This window comes from Papaver somniferum, chromosome 5 (assembly GCF_003573695.1).
Source record: "Papaver somniferum cultivar HN1 chromosome 5, ASM357369v1, whole genome shotgun sequence".
NCBI classification, from domain to species: domain Eukaryota; kingdom Viridiplantae; phylum Streptophyta; class Magnoliopsida; order Ranunculales; family Papaveraceae; genus Papaver; species Papaver somniferum.
In genome coordinates, this window is record NC_039362.1 from 154,335,213 (window position 1) to 154,349,787 (window position 14,575).

Consider the following 14,575-nt stretch of genomic DNA (forward strand, 5'->3'; position numbering starts at 1 on the left):
GCGAGGTGAACGAAGCCTTCCTTGTGGCTTGTAAGAACTTCAACTCCCAGTCTAGTCATCAACTGGCCATTTTCCTATGTAATGTAACGAGCAGACATTGTTGTGGTTCCTCTCTTGAAGGAAAACAGTATACACCCCCTTGTGCTCACTTCCCGAAGGTTAAGATGTGCATCATCGTCAGAGCTCCCATTTTGATATGCAGGCACACCAACACCCCTTGCTACAACAATTTTGGCCTTGGATACGGTTGAATGGTGTAGCTTTTCTACCTCTTCTTTAGCTACCATAAATTCACATGGAACCACACACGTCGTTGTAGCCCCGAAGTAACCAAGTAGCATAAGGTAAAATACATGGAGTCCCAAATACTGACCAGCTGAATTCAAGACTCCCATATTCTGGTGAGACAAGTTGTGCGCAGGCATATAGGCCCCCTTAAGCTCGAGCAACCCAAATTGCAGCTGGAAGAAAAACATGTTTGATCCCTTTTTACCAGGAACGTGACCAAAAAATTTATGTGCCTTCCGAAATAACAGCACTTCTGTCCACCGCAATGGTGAAATACTCTTAGTTACACTATCTCTGTATTGCAAGGCTAGAAATAACATACCACCAACACCATTATCACCATTGTTAACCAACATAAACAGAATCGGATACATAAATTGGAATTCTGAACTGCACCCTAGTCCATAAGGAAAGTTGCCATCATCCTTCCTTAGGTGTAATGATGTGATTTGTAGATAGTGGTAAAAGTGGTTCGATTCTCAGACTTGTGAAGGATATTAATTAGACTTAAATTCTAATATTAAAATAGAAAACTCACTAAAAATTATAGCAAACTCAATCAAAGATGATATCAATACTAAAAGAAACATTGAGGGCTAAGATTCCACTATTTTCCAAGTTCAAAGTGATTAAACCAATACTTATATTTATGCAATTTTCTTGTTTAATTTGATTCTAAAATATTGCAACAAGTAGATTTTCAAAAGTAATAATTGTAAATACCAAGTATGAAGCATCAAAAGTCTTAAAACTAAGCATACTCCATCAAAATAGATCACAATCACTCAAATAAAAATCATATTCAATAATAGTTCAAGGCAAATAATCATATAATTATTGCAAATAAAAAGATAAAGTAGAATATACCACTTTTGTTGGAAAAATAGCTTCCTCTATCGCCTCAACAATGGGGTTTAGCTCCTCATATTAATCATGATCTCAAAATATGTGTTTGTTGCTCAAAAGATGATTAAAAGAGTGAAAAGTAATAACACAGACTGTTTGCAACAGTGTATTGGTGTTGCAAAACAGCTGTTACAATGGAACTGTTACAGAAAAACTGTTGCTTTGTCGCTGATTTTAAGACCCTAGAATACGACTTCCCTGCACAGCTTAATGTTCTTCAGCTGTTAAACAACGACGCTGTTCTGCGACTGTTTCCCGTGCGTCAATGTTCTTCACGTTCTTCCTCTTCAGCAGCAGCAGCAGCAGAAACAGAGTTTGGTAAAGCTCTGATTTCTTCTTCTCTAGCTCTCCTTAGGTTCCCAAACTCTCGACACCTCTTCTATATGACCCAAGACATCTATTTATATCAAAAATACCGATTAAATCTCTCCCAAATCTTCCAAAATCTCTTTCCTTCTCTTCACGGCAAAGTTGCCGCAATTTCTTATTTTAGAATTTCTACGCGTTTCTGAGCTTTCCTTTTTATTCTAAACTCTTCCTTAGATAGATACAAATCTTTGGGAAGGCTTACAGCGCTTTAATCTCTCTAAAATTCCCTAAAACAGGTCACACACGTGACTTTCCATATTTTCTGTTGTGAGAAAAATCCATCGATTTAGCCCAGTCTAATCGATTTAAACACCCATATCAGATTCCTAGACCCATAGGGAGTCTATCCTATAAAAATCAGAGGTTTAATCGACCCCAAACTCCTCCAAATCACGATTGCCAAAACTGTTCTTCACTGCACTATTTTTCAGCCAAAACCTGGTTTTTGAAATGTTGAAGATGGTTGCCCCTTATCCAGAGTAGGGGTGCGATTAGCATCTGCCTGGAAATGGGATACCTCTTAGTAATTAGGTTACCCCTTATCCAAAGTGAGAGTTCGAATAGCAAATGTCATCCGGGTGCTTTCCGACAACTTTTCGAGCCAATTTTTTCCAAAAATGTTTATTGGCCAAAAACACCTACAAATAAATAAAACACCATAATAAATACAAAAATGAGCCCTAACAATATATAGAATCGAGACAAATCGGACACAAAAATGTGTCTATCACGTAACTCAGGAAGCTTCTTCCCACGGTCAAATAGGGAGCAAAGATAATACAAATAATTAGAGGAACATAGAGCACCACCCAAACCCTGCAGCCACACACCAGAATTAGAGTCCTGTTGGGAGTAATACAAGGATTTGAGAACAATCTTGGCAAAATCGAGATGCATCTTCTTTTGTTCTTCTCGAATGGCTAGGCTTTCATATTTCTCAGGAGTATGTAACTCAGATTTCCACTCTAAGTAAACCACCAACATTACCACTGTTAAATTTTGAACCACTGTGAGCAAGACTTGAGTCCACAACATTCGTATGGAAATTCTGTCCAGCTATAATCTTCCCTTGAATTAGTTGCCAGACCCCACACATAGATGTAACAAGGAAGTAGGTATCGAGTAAAATCAAGATTGCACATACCCATCATTTGGTGGTGAGCACAAATAACATACTGAGCAAGGTATGATGTGCACAAACTACTCCAGTAGGGATGTAGAAAAACAAGGGAATGAGCAATTCGGAATCGACAGTCTCTGTATCTTCTTCTTCGTCAAAGAAGTAAGAAGGAGTCAACTCTAAATCCAGAGAATCATCTTGTTCTTCAAATAAATAAGAAGGAATAATCAACTCAAATTCATCTTCTTCTTACTGTTCTGCTTCAATGGAATAAGAAGGAATCAACTCACAATCATCTTCTTGGTTGACAATCTCCTCAATAATCTCAGTTTTGGCAACTACCGGTTCTTCATATGGTTGAAGCTGAGTTGATTCAATATATTTGTTGAGTGAGTCCAACTGGTTTTCAGTGATGAAAATGTAACTATCCATTTGACGAAGAGCCTGTTGTCGATTTGGGAAGTTATATTCAACACCACCTTCGATTTCTCCAACCGCATATAAGATAATATCTTCTCTACAAGCTTAATCACCTCCAATTGAGCAAGTAAATCCCCCATTGTAGAGTACGCACAGAATTGTCTGGATGATACCAATTGTTATGAACCTAGTTATTCACAACAAGATAGTGATGATAGTAACGTCAAGATCCTCACGGATCAAGCCTCCCGGTTCAGCGAACACGGTTTGATCGATTGAAACGATCTGGTTCTTTTCATTAATTCTTAGATACCAATCTTCATTACAGACACAGCTTATAAAGATAGACTTCCAACTTTAGCATCTAACGCCTAATACAACTCCAGGTGGTTCCATCTAGACCCTCCTTACAAGTGATAGTAGCACCCACTAATGAACTAAACACTACCACAATAAACTTTACTACATGCAGACCGATAACTGATAAGGGCACTCCTCTCTCATATGAGGTACATGACAATGATGTTGGGACCTTAGTCCCACATTGGTAGATGGGGCTTAATTGGGTAGTTTATAAGTCAATAGGATCCCTCATCTAGTCAACCGGTTTTCGATTTGAGTTCTACCCATGGGCTTATGACGAGTTTAGGGTCGGTACCCTAACATTTGGTATCAGAGCCAACCACCACGACCCATGCCCTCTTCACGGAAGGGGTGACCTATAGGCTGGATTGAAGTGTAGGGGCACCTATGTATGAGCGTAATTGTCACCGCACTGAATACTGGTAGTCGAGTGGAGCCGCCATAAAGGAAAGGGCTATCGCCGGGTCAGTATCGATATAGTGGGCCAACGAAGACGTTGGGTCTGGAAGCGTGGTGGTATGTTGGGACCTTAGTCCCACATTGGTAGATGGGGCTTAATTGGGTAGTTTATAAGTCAATGGGATCCCTCATATAGTCAACCGGTTTTCGAGTTGAGTTCTACCCATGGGCTTATGACGAGTTTAGGGTCGGTATCCTAACAATTTATCACCGCCATCTCCACCACCATCACCACGGAATCCACCACATCATATACTTCCAAAGAATCCACAACCTGCACCACCACCACCACCTCCTAAATGGGTTATGGATCGATTTACAATTATTCAACTACAAAAATTCAATATGGTGACTAATCGGCGAGGACCTAATTTTCAAATCCTAATCTTAGTCATAAGAACATTAGATTTTGTTTCGATTTCAGTTGATTTCATCTTAAAGAACCTGAAATCGATGATAATGGTGTGTGTCAATGGGGAAGAGACGATGAAAATCTTCATCAATAAGCGGATATGAAGATACAATCATCATAAACAAATTAAAAGATAAGTTTAATCTCTTACTGTCAAAATTTGATCTTGGTTTTGATATTTGGTATTGATTCAACATGATTTCTTTGTTTATTTCGATTTTAATTGAGCTCTTGATTGTGATTCATCTCCGAAACAAGCAAATTATTCCATGTTCTTGCGATACTAGGCGAAGGCGTAGTTGGTGGTCGGGTTTGTGACACTGGCGGTGGTGCTTGTTGTTGTTATGGTGGTGGTGGTGGATGTTTGTTGTAGTGGAGTGGAATCAATGGATGGTGGTAGCTTTTGTTGTACTAGTGAGGTTATTGTTGTTGTTGGTGGTGATAACATCATTTGGTATTGGTGTTCTTGCTGTTCTGGAGGTGGTGATGGTGGAGTTTAAGACATATAATTGGTGTGTTTAATTTATATCAACTGAATTCATTTAGCCAAAAAGTTTCGATCCTTTTTGGTTGTTTAAGCCTGTAACCTTTTTAACTCATTGACATTTTTAGGAAATTGCTGACAAAGAAAGAAATGAAGGAAGAGAACAGAAAGGAAATGAACGCAAAGAGAAAATTGTTGAATCAACAAGGAAAGCAGTTGAAGTTTACAATTCCATTATGTATTCTCTTTTGAGAATATGAAAAATCATAAGTTCAAAGAGTTCAGAGAACAACTCAAATCTTCCAGCAGGTATATTAATTTTTACACTTGGATGTGTGTAGATTTGGTGCGAAAATGTCATTCAGTGTCTAATGTATGATGTAATTCTATGCAGATTCTTTGTCGGATCGAATAAAGTTATGCAAGTTTCGTTGGGTCGATCTGTTTCCGGTGAAATTAGACCTGGTCTTCATAAAGTTTCTAAGGTATGCTAAAGTTAAAGATTAGACCTCGAATATGTGCTAGGCTTTTTCAAATTGAATATGTTATTTGTTGAGGTAAACCAACTAAAAAATATAGACATAATTTATAGTGTATGGGTGACATTTTGTAACCTAATTCTTGTTTTTTATGGTCATAATTGGTTTGGGGTTTCGCTTATTTACAGCTTAGATCAACTCTGTTTCGTGTTTAATTACCCACAAATTGACATATTTGATTGAACGGAGTTAGTCAACTAGGCTATGCTAATAGTATCAAATATGATTGTATATAACTAGTATCTTATTGGACTGTTACTTAGAGTTGACAGTCGAAACCTCAGATTTTTTTAACTTGACCATTCAGTTGCGTGTTTGAATTCGTTAAACTTGCATTTCTCATTTCATTTTTTAATGACATATAAAGTGAACTTATTTCTGGTATCATTTATTTGTGAGCATCTGCTACTGTGGTGACATATTACACTCTTGGTCAAGCGATACACTTTTCAGGATCTGAATCTATAGTACCTGTCAAATCTTTACGATTTTAATATACTTTCGATTTTGTGAAATCTGTGGATCATTATTGTATGTTAGTTGTTTTAATTCCATGTTATGCGTGTGGTGATGGTGATGCAGGTATTGGTACTCTTGGAGGCGGCGTTTCTGTTGATAATAGTGGAATTCATGAAATCACCTTTTTTGTGCTACTGTTGAGGCTAATGATAGCTGCTCAGACGGTAAGTACTATGTTCGAGTTCCACTAACACAGATTCATTCAACCATTTCTCATATCTATGGAAAGGGTTGATTATGTTTTTGTAAAATTTCTTTCCGGTAATTTTTTTCACTACTTTAGTCGTTTTATAGTACTTAGTCTTCCAAATTTTTAACTTCGAATCCCTGAATAAGAAATGTTGATTTATGACGTTGCTGATTATGGTAGTAGATTGTCAAGACTATGATCCCTAGGCTTGTTAAATGGTTGGACATAAACAATGTGAACTTTTGCAGTATATCAAAATATATTGTTGTGTGATTTATATAATGCTTCGTTTTTTATGCTATGTATCTTAATTAGTTTTTTCCAAGTTGATATATTCACGATCGTAATATCCATGTGTTCCTTCATTTAAATATTTCAAAATTGGTTTGGTGGATTACTTTGGTTTTTTTTTTTTTTTTGAAGCGTAACTTTGATTGTTGATACCATATTTTGGGATCAACTTTGGTTGTTGACACCGTACATAATATGAATTTTTAATTTAGGGGATGAATTTCGCTTGTGGACACTAAATTTTCGAGTCAACTTAGGTTGTTGACGTCATAATTTGGGATCAAATTTAGTTGTTGACACATACATAATAGAACATTTTCTGAAATTTTTAATTTTTGTATCAACTCGGATTATTGACGCTGTATCTTGGGATCAACTTTGGTTGTTGACAAAAAAAATTTAGGATCAACTTTGGTTGTTGATACCATAGATAATCTGGTCATTTTTTGAATTTTTAATTTTGGGGATCAACTTCGGTTGTTGATACCATAGTATTTTTTTTGCTTCTTATTTTTCTGACTTTTGATTTTGGGATCAACTTCGGTTGTTGACACCATCGGAGACGGCGGCAGCGGCGGCGATGTTGCTAGTGGTGGCGGCGGCGGTGGTGGATCAGTGCAATGGAGGTGGTGGTAGCAACGGAGTTGGTGGTGGTGGTAGCAACGGAGTTGGTGGTGGCGGTGCTGGTAGCAACGGAGTTGGTGGTGGCGGTGGTGGCGGTGGACTGGTGGCGGCAGACTGGTGGCGGTGGAATGGTCGTGGTGTTGTAGGTGGCAGTGGTAGACTGGTGGTGGAGTCTTTCTAGTGAGATGAGAAATTTTTTTTTTTTTTAAATAGATAAATATGTTTATGGATAAGGTAAGAAAAAAATTATATAATAAGGGGTATCAATGTAATCTATATTTAAGTGGATAAGGTGAGGGGTATTTTTATTGTGTAGTAAGGGTATATTTGTAGGGTATGAAAACTAAGGGTATATAATTAATGTACCCATCCCGAAATAGGTAGGGATTGGGTCCTACTTGCTCCTCAAACTGTTTTTTCCATAACGTTTGCATACGAACTCGGAATGACCTCTTTTTTTTGCGTTATTTTCATCTCTTCATTCTATACAACATAGAGTTGAATACTCCTGAATGTGGTCGATTTCCTCTTGGTCCTCAGTCCACGCTCACGATTATGTCCATTTCAACACTCTTTTCGCTCTTTTTGGACGATTCTACCTAAATAAGACAAAAAAAAAGAGAGTAATACAAGATAATATGAAAGAAAAATAGAAAATAAAAGGATGGAATTGATAACAAAAGTATAGGAAATTATGCACTTATCACCTCCCATCCTCGTGGTTTTTCTCTTAGATACCCAATATAAGGTTGTTAATATGTGTTAGAGTATCGCTCGGTCAAACTCGCAAGTTTTTTTATCTCAAGCTTGTTGTCAATGTTAAAAGTACAAACTTATATCTTGATTTCTAGTCTACTAAAGTCAAGTCTCAGAATAGGATTATAGTATGGCAGTTGAGTATCAAACATCACTGAGTAACCCTCGAAGATTGAAGGTTGGAGAATAAACGAAAACATTTGCGAGACCTTCATCAACAAATAAGTATGTGAAGACTAATCTATCCTATTTACTCATGACATTTACCATTCTTGATTTTAGTAGATTTAATATTGAAATTTTAGTAGATTTAATTTTACAAATAAGAAATTTGAGTTCAAGCTTGTCTTGGTTGAACTCTCAAAACATGATTCAATTAATGGATGTTCACAGATCCTTAATAATACTAGTTAAAACAGTTTATTGTTCACAAACTATTTTTATTTCAAGTTGATCATTTGGAAATTACCTAAGTAACATTATATAATACTAATGGCTATTGGGAAGTTTCAAATGAATTATGAGATATACAAACTAATTGGCACAAGGTACATACTTGTTTGTGTTACCAAAACTCAGTCTGAATTCAAAGAACTACAAAGGTTTTAAAACCCGATTTGCATACCAGTTACTACTGAGTTCAGGAATTAGATAGGTTGGCAAACCTTCAGGTCTTTTGGTAACGAACTGACAAGGTTGAAAACCCGGACCTTTTGACTATTTTTCGTGAATTGACGGTTTGCAAAACTACCCAGTTCAGTATTAGTAAAAGGCCACGAACTATTATGCAAGTATGTTTGACTTTGCTAAGACTCTCATAGACACTTCTAAGATAATTAACTTTAATTAGTAAACCACTTTGTGTTTGTGGATCATTGATTATCCTTTGCAGTTATTGAACGCCGATATATGCTTTTAAGTTCAAAGTCTACTTAGCCGATATGAACTATTATTGTGCATGGTTCCTAAACCCTGGACCATAATGCATATTCTTCTGTATAATTTCAAGGAAGACTTCTTACATGCTTACATGAATTCTTAATAAGAATTATATCAAAACTAAGAAATTGTTTGCTTGAATTCCAAGAAACCCTAGCTTGAATTCCAAGCTATCTGGAGCCTTGAAAATCCATAAATAGAGGGACTCTTGTAACAGGATTTCTCAATCCCTGACAGTCTTTTGTTCTAGTTTTTAAGCTAGAGTCGCCCTATAAAACCTAGGTTTAATTAGAGAAACATAATTAGGTTACGACTTTGAAGACTTTACTTAGGGATAAATGAAGCCCGATCAAACTATGTTTTACCTTATAGTTTTTTGAATCCAAATATTTTTCTTATTGATCTATAATGATATTTTTCTCTAATGCCATCTGTGTCTCAAACTTTGTGATTCCTTAAGATAGATATTTAAACTCTTCTTTGATTTTTTTTTGGATTGTTCTTGAGAGGTGGATGGTAATCCAGGCTCCTCGGCTAACTAAGAGTCCGTGTTTAGGATTTGTGAGTTACACTGGACTTTGTCCACTCCAAACAGATTTCGAAACCTAGGTTGAAACAGATCGAAAGGAAAATCAAACATGCTTGTTTATTAGATAGGATCAGTATCAAAAGTCTTCATTGAGGATGAAGCAACTCTTAGACTATAAAGGACGTCATCTAAGGAATCAAGTGCTCAATATCTTACAAGATCCAAGAGGCGGAAATAACATGAATGCAGTTGAATTGCCTGAAGGTTCATTGGGTCTCCACGACACTCTAGTCTGAAGTCTGATAATAGGTTAATCTTTGTAGCGGTTTAATATAGTATGGTGTTCAAGTTGGACGAGGTCTCAGAGTTTTTCTGCCAGTGGTTTTTCTACCAGTGCAGTACTCCTCGTTAAAAAATTATCTGTGTCTTTCTTTACATTTTACTTTCGTATTATAATCGTGTGTTATAATTAAAGTAAAAGCAAGTGATTCGATAATCATCCTAGACAATTTTTAACTTAAATTGTATATAACATACAAGGCTTGTTTCCGTGAACTCTTATCTTGAAATATAGATTACAGACTTGTTCATGTTGGAATTTAGTTCGTGTATAGTTCCGGTACTGTAATGACCCGACCCTCCATCGATATTGTCCCCACTTAGCCACTGTTGTTATCCGGCATGTGGGGTTTACAACAGGAACCACTACTCTCATCCGAGCACGCTTAACTGAGAAGTTTTTCTCACAACATAGTCAAGTGAACTCATAAGACCTCGGTGTTAGGAAAGGAAAAATTATTACTTATTTTTCATTCGGTGAACTATAGCCGAAATCGGGGTATGAAAATACCACCACCTTAAATTGGAGTTGCCCTCGGCTTCGGAATATACTCAAACCCAGATCTCCGACGTTCCCTGCCTCTCATGAGACCAGGACATGACCCAGTCCGTCTAGCGTACTCTCTCACCCTCGACAGGTGACCCGTCGTCGGCTCTAATGCCATTTGTAATGACCCGATCATGTACCGATATTTTCCCCACTTAGCCGTTATTGTTATCCGACGGTGTGGGGTTTTTAACGGGTACCGCTGCAGTCATCCAGCAGCATCTTCATGAGAGGTCACCCATCATGTGATTACTCTCAGCCGAGCACGCTCAACTGAGAAGTTTTCCCACAATACAGTCAAGTGAACCCATCAGGCCTCGGTGTTAGGAAATGACAAACCATTACTTATTTTCCATTCAGAAAACCATAGTTGTAATGCCCCGATACGGGTATGCATACTAAGTTCCCGGACTTTCATTAACCAACCAGTATGCATACGGGTATGCATAATATGGTTCCCATACTGGAAATAACTTGCAACAGTTAGCATACAAGTACGCATACTGTGATATATCTAATCATGGTTAATTTGTTCTAAACTCTCATTTTAATCATTGAAACATCCTTAGAAGACGGGAATAGCTGTCTCACACAAACTATTAGCTTCTAAGAAATTTTCAAGTTCAATACAAATTATTCCGAGTCTACATCAAATGACCGTCTCACACAAATCATGTAAGATGTTAACAGGATATTTTCACGTGATCATCTTTTGACTTTCGTCAAGAATATAATATGAACTTGGTTAAAGCAAAATCTTATCAACACATATTTCGAGAAATATGTAAGCGAGTTAAACTCAACTCGAAATATCAAATGTTTATAATGAAATATATATAGATGTACGACTTTTGTCTCAAATAAGAGATAAAGTAGATAGACTTTTGAGTGATAGATGAGTTCAAGTCTCCACATACCTTTTGTTGATGAAATTCCACAAGCTCCCCTTAGTAGTTCTTCGTCTTCAATTGATGAACACCGTGAAGTCTAATGATCAAGTACACTTTCTTTCATAATCTGAGACTTATCTATAAGTAGACTATAAATCAAGACTTATAGTTTTGACAACTAAACTTGACTAACAAGCTTGAGATAGCAACGCTTGCGAGTTCGACCAAGCAGTGCTCTAACACATAAAAAGCACATGAATCTTTGATTTATGCTACTGATTGTGAAAAAAGATAAACCACATATACAATCATATACAAAGATCTTTTCTGAAGATCTACTTATTGACAGTATTATGTTTTTTCTTATAGGTCCGAACGAAAAAGTTAGAGGTGTACTTGGTACCCTTTCCTTTTCAGCATGTATCAGAATGGTTATAAGGTTCCAGAAGATATTGACCGTAACGGCATATCTAAATATTTATTTTGGTTAACCTCTAGTATGATTGGTAGTTTTTATAAGACTGAGATTGAAAACCATGTTGTTATTACTGTTGTATGTTTACATGTTATTTCTGATTGGAAACATGACGACTCACAAGAAAAAAGCGAGTAAAATATACTAAAACCTAAAAACAAAAACAAATACTACCTAACCTTCGTATATTTGAGACCAAGTAAACTAAATCCAAGTTACTCAGTTCCTTCAGTATCCCTACGCCCGCAACCAATCTGGTCTACGTATGTGAATCCTAATATATAATCTACTATCTTGAGTTGCTTCACCTGTCGTGAAGACTTCAATCACTCAACTTCTTAAGGTCATATTCTAAAAAAACAAAGGACTAATCTGTTTCAGTAACCGCTCTATCAATCTCCCAAATCAACAACTTAATCACAGATATAGTTGAGTATAAATATTCTTATGTTTAATCAATATAAACTCCTTTGTTCATTTAGATCAACTAAGATTGATATTACCGAAATAATCAATCTTAGTTTGCAAACCGTCAGAGTAGATCTCAAGGAGAAACACCTAGACAGATTGCTGATATATATAACAAGCTTAAAATTTTATACGAGATAAACAAACTTCTCGGATCAGAATCAATCAAGTGTGCACGAAGTTATCACAAAGATCATAATATCAAAAAGAAATTTTTGGTCTTGAATCTTCAGTCTTCAAAGTACCTGCATAAACAACTTAGTTCCATTAATGATCGAACACGCATGCAACGAAAGTCCTATCTTCAAATCTTGAATCAAAAGATCAAATTTGAAGTCGTTGATACTTGAACTAGTTCGAGTGACCTTAAATCAGAGAAAAATAATCACAAAGTAAATAAACTAGATAAGCTCTGATATCCTCGGAATTCTTGTTGTCACTGAATTTGGATGCGACCGATTACCAGATTATATCCAACTAACTCCCCAAAAATAAGCTCTCGAGGTGTAAATTAGTCGGACGCTTTACATTTTGTGAATTAGGTTGATTCTATCTAGCATCAGACGCATAAGCTCGGTCTGCTTTCTAATGTCATCTCTATGCACAATCACTTAACAGAATCCCTCGGTCAGATTTTGCGATGGATTACTTATGTAAGGAATTGAGTGATTGTTACACGTATCATACAACCCATACTGTTAGAAGAATTATTATTAGGTTGGTTTAAATGGCCAATTAAATAACCAAATAATAATTCTTAGACACTGAAAATAATAGAGAGACAACCAACAAGAAAACTAAAACTCAAAATAAACTTGTAAAAATAATTTTAGTTCCATTATTCATGAATTTGAAATCATCCCTGATCAAAGAAGTATTTACCTAGCATAATACGAAGAAAAAAGAAAAAGAAGTTGTAGAGAAAATTGAATGTGTAAAAGTTGTATCTAGGCTCCCATTAATATATGCTTTTGTAACCTCCTCTTGATGTCTATCTAAATATGAAACCTGATAACTAACAAGTATTTATACTTCCTCTTGATCCTTATCCAATTAGTAGCAGTGAGCATGGGTAGTCCAATCCGACCCAATCCACCCGAAAATTTGGCAGGTAGACACCAACCCGCTCACTGATGATCTGGTCATGGATCAGTTCTTGAAAATCTATTAAACACTAGATCGGTGCGAGTGCATATCTAAAAATTCATTGGACGCTTGCACCCGCTAGGTTAAGAATTATGCAATGTCTGAAGGTAAATTTAGTAATTTATACTTAGTAGTATATCTCTACTTTGTATTCTTCATCTATGAAAATTTTATCTTTACATGATGTCGGTAGATCGACGGAGAAGGTTCAGTTACACGTGTAAGGATATGAATGTTTTAGGATGTTATAAATCATTAGTTAAATAAAAAATTTATCAGTTATGCTTTCATCTTAATTAGATAAAAATTTTAATACAAATCCGCCAATTTATCCGAATCCAACCAATTCACCGGTCCACCCATGGATGTGAGACCCGTAGGTGATGGATTAGTCGTTGATGAAAATCTAAAACCCACCGTTCAGATGGACCATGTGTGGATAACACCAAATCCACGGATTTTACTTGTTTGCTCACCCTACCAATTAGGACACTTAACCTCTCAAAATCCACCTAAAATCCTATTTTCACGTCTAAAGAAAGCCCACAACGCATCCCTTCATTTTGTTCCCGCGCAAGCCCAAAATAGGCCCAACAAATACCAAATCCAAATTGGTTTCACCATTTCGCTCATAACTTTTTCATACGAAGTCAGAATGACCTCATTCTTTTCGCATTCTATTCGTATTTCAATTCTCTACACGATGATGAAAACAAATTACTTATTTGAAGTTTCAATTATTTACTTTATGGTATTATATGTGTTTTCGACATTCTTTGTTCATTTTGTTGCACTTTTTCTACTTTCCTTGGGTCTAGACACTTAAAGGCTTCGAGTACTTTAATTATTAGCTCTTCAATATCCATTTATAATCTTTGGAAAAAAATTTATCATTATTACAAGGACTTTCCAAAGGTTGCTTATCTTCATCAGAATCTTCTTCGACCTCATAATCTTCAATATCCCAACAACGTTGAGAGTCTCTTATGATTCTCTAGCTTCTTCCAACTGATCATATTTAGCATTTCCAGATTTTTTTTTAATGAGTGAAGAAGGAGCACGACAAAGAGGAGAAAGTCTTGATTCGTTATCATGTTTTTTGAGTTCCAAACTCTCTGATATTTGCATATTACTAGAAAAATACTGATTAGAAGTATAACTATCTTCCCATCCTCGTTATTGTTCCCTTACATACCGTCATAATATTGTTGATATGTATGAGAATATACAGAAGGTTATGTCGGATATTGATCATGGCCAAAAGATTGTCTATGATTATACCCATGGTATAGTTGGTAGCTATCATAAGATTAAGATTGAAAACCACATTAATTAGTATCAAACGGATTATCGATGTGATATGGTGGATCTTGCACACCGTATATGTTATATCCAAAAGGAAACATGACGATGATAAAAAATTATACAATTTTAAAAATTAACTAAACCTAAAAATAAAAAAAAAATATGCACACAAATTGTTCATAGAATTTACTTCCGTT

General features: G+C 36.1%; 1 long non-coding RNA gene across 1 annotated transcript; it reads left to right on the plus strand.

The window, feature by feature from the left end:
- Positions 1–4,954: 4,954 nt before the first annotated feature.
- On the plus strand, positions 4,955–5,997 carry LOC113278002. Its single transcript, XR_003325259.1, has 3 exons — positions 4,955–5,130; positions 5,216–5,306; positions 5,943–5,997. It is a non-coding gene; the product is annotated as an uncharacterized LOC113278002 (long non-coding RNA).
- The last annotated feature ends 8,578 nt before the right edge of the window (positions 5,998–14,575 follow it).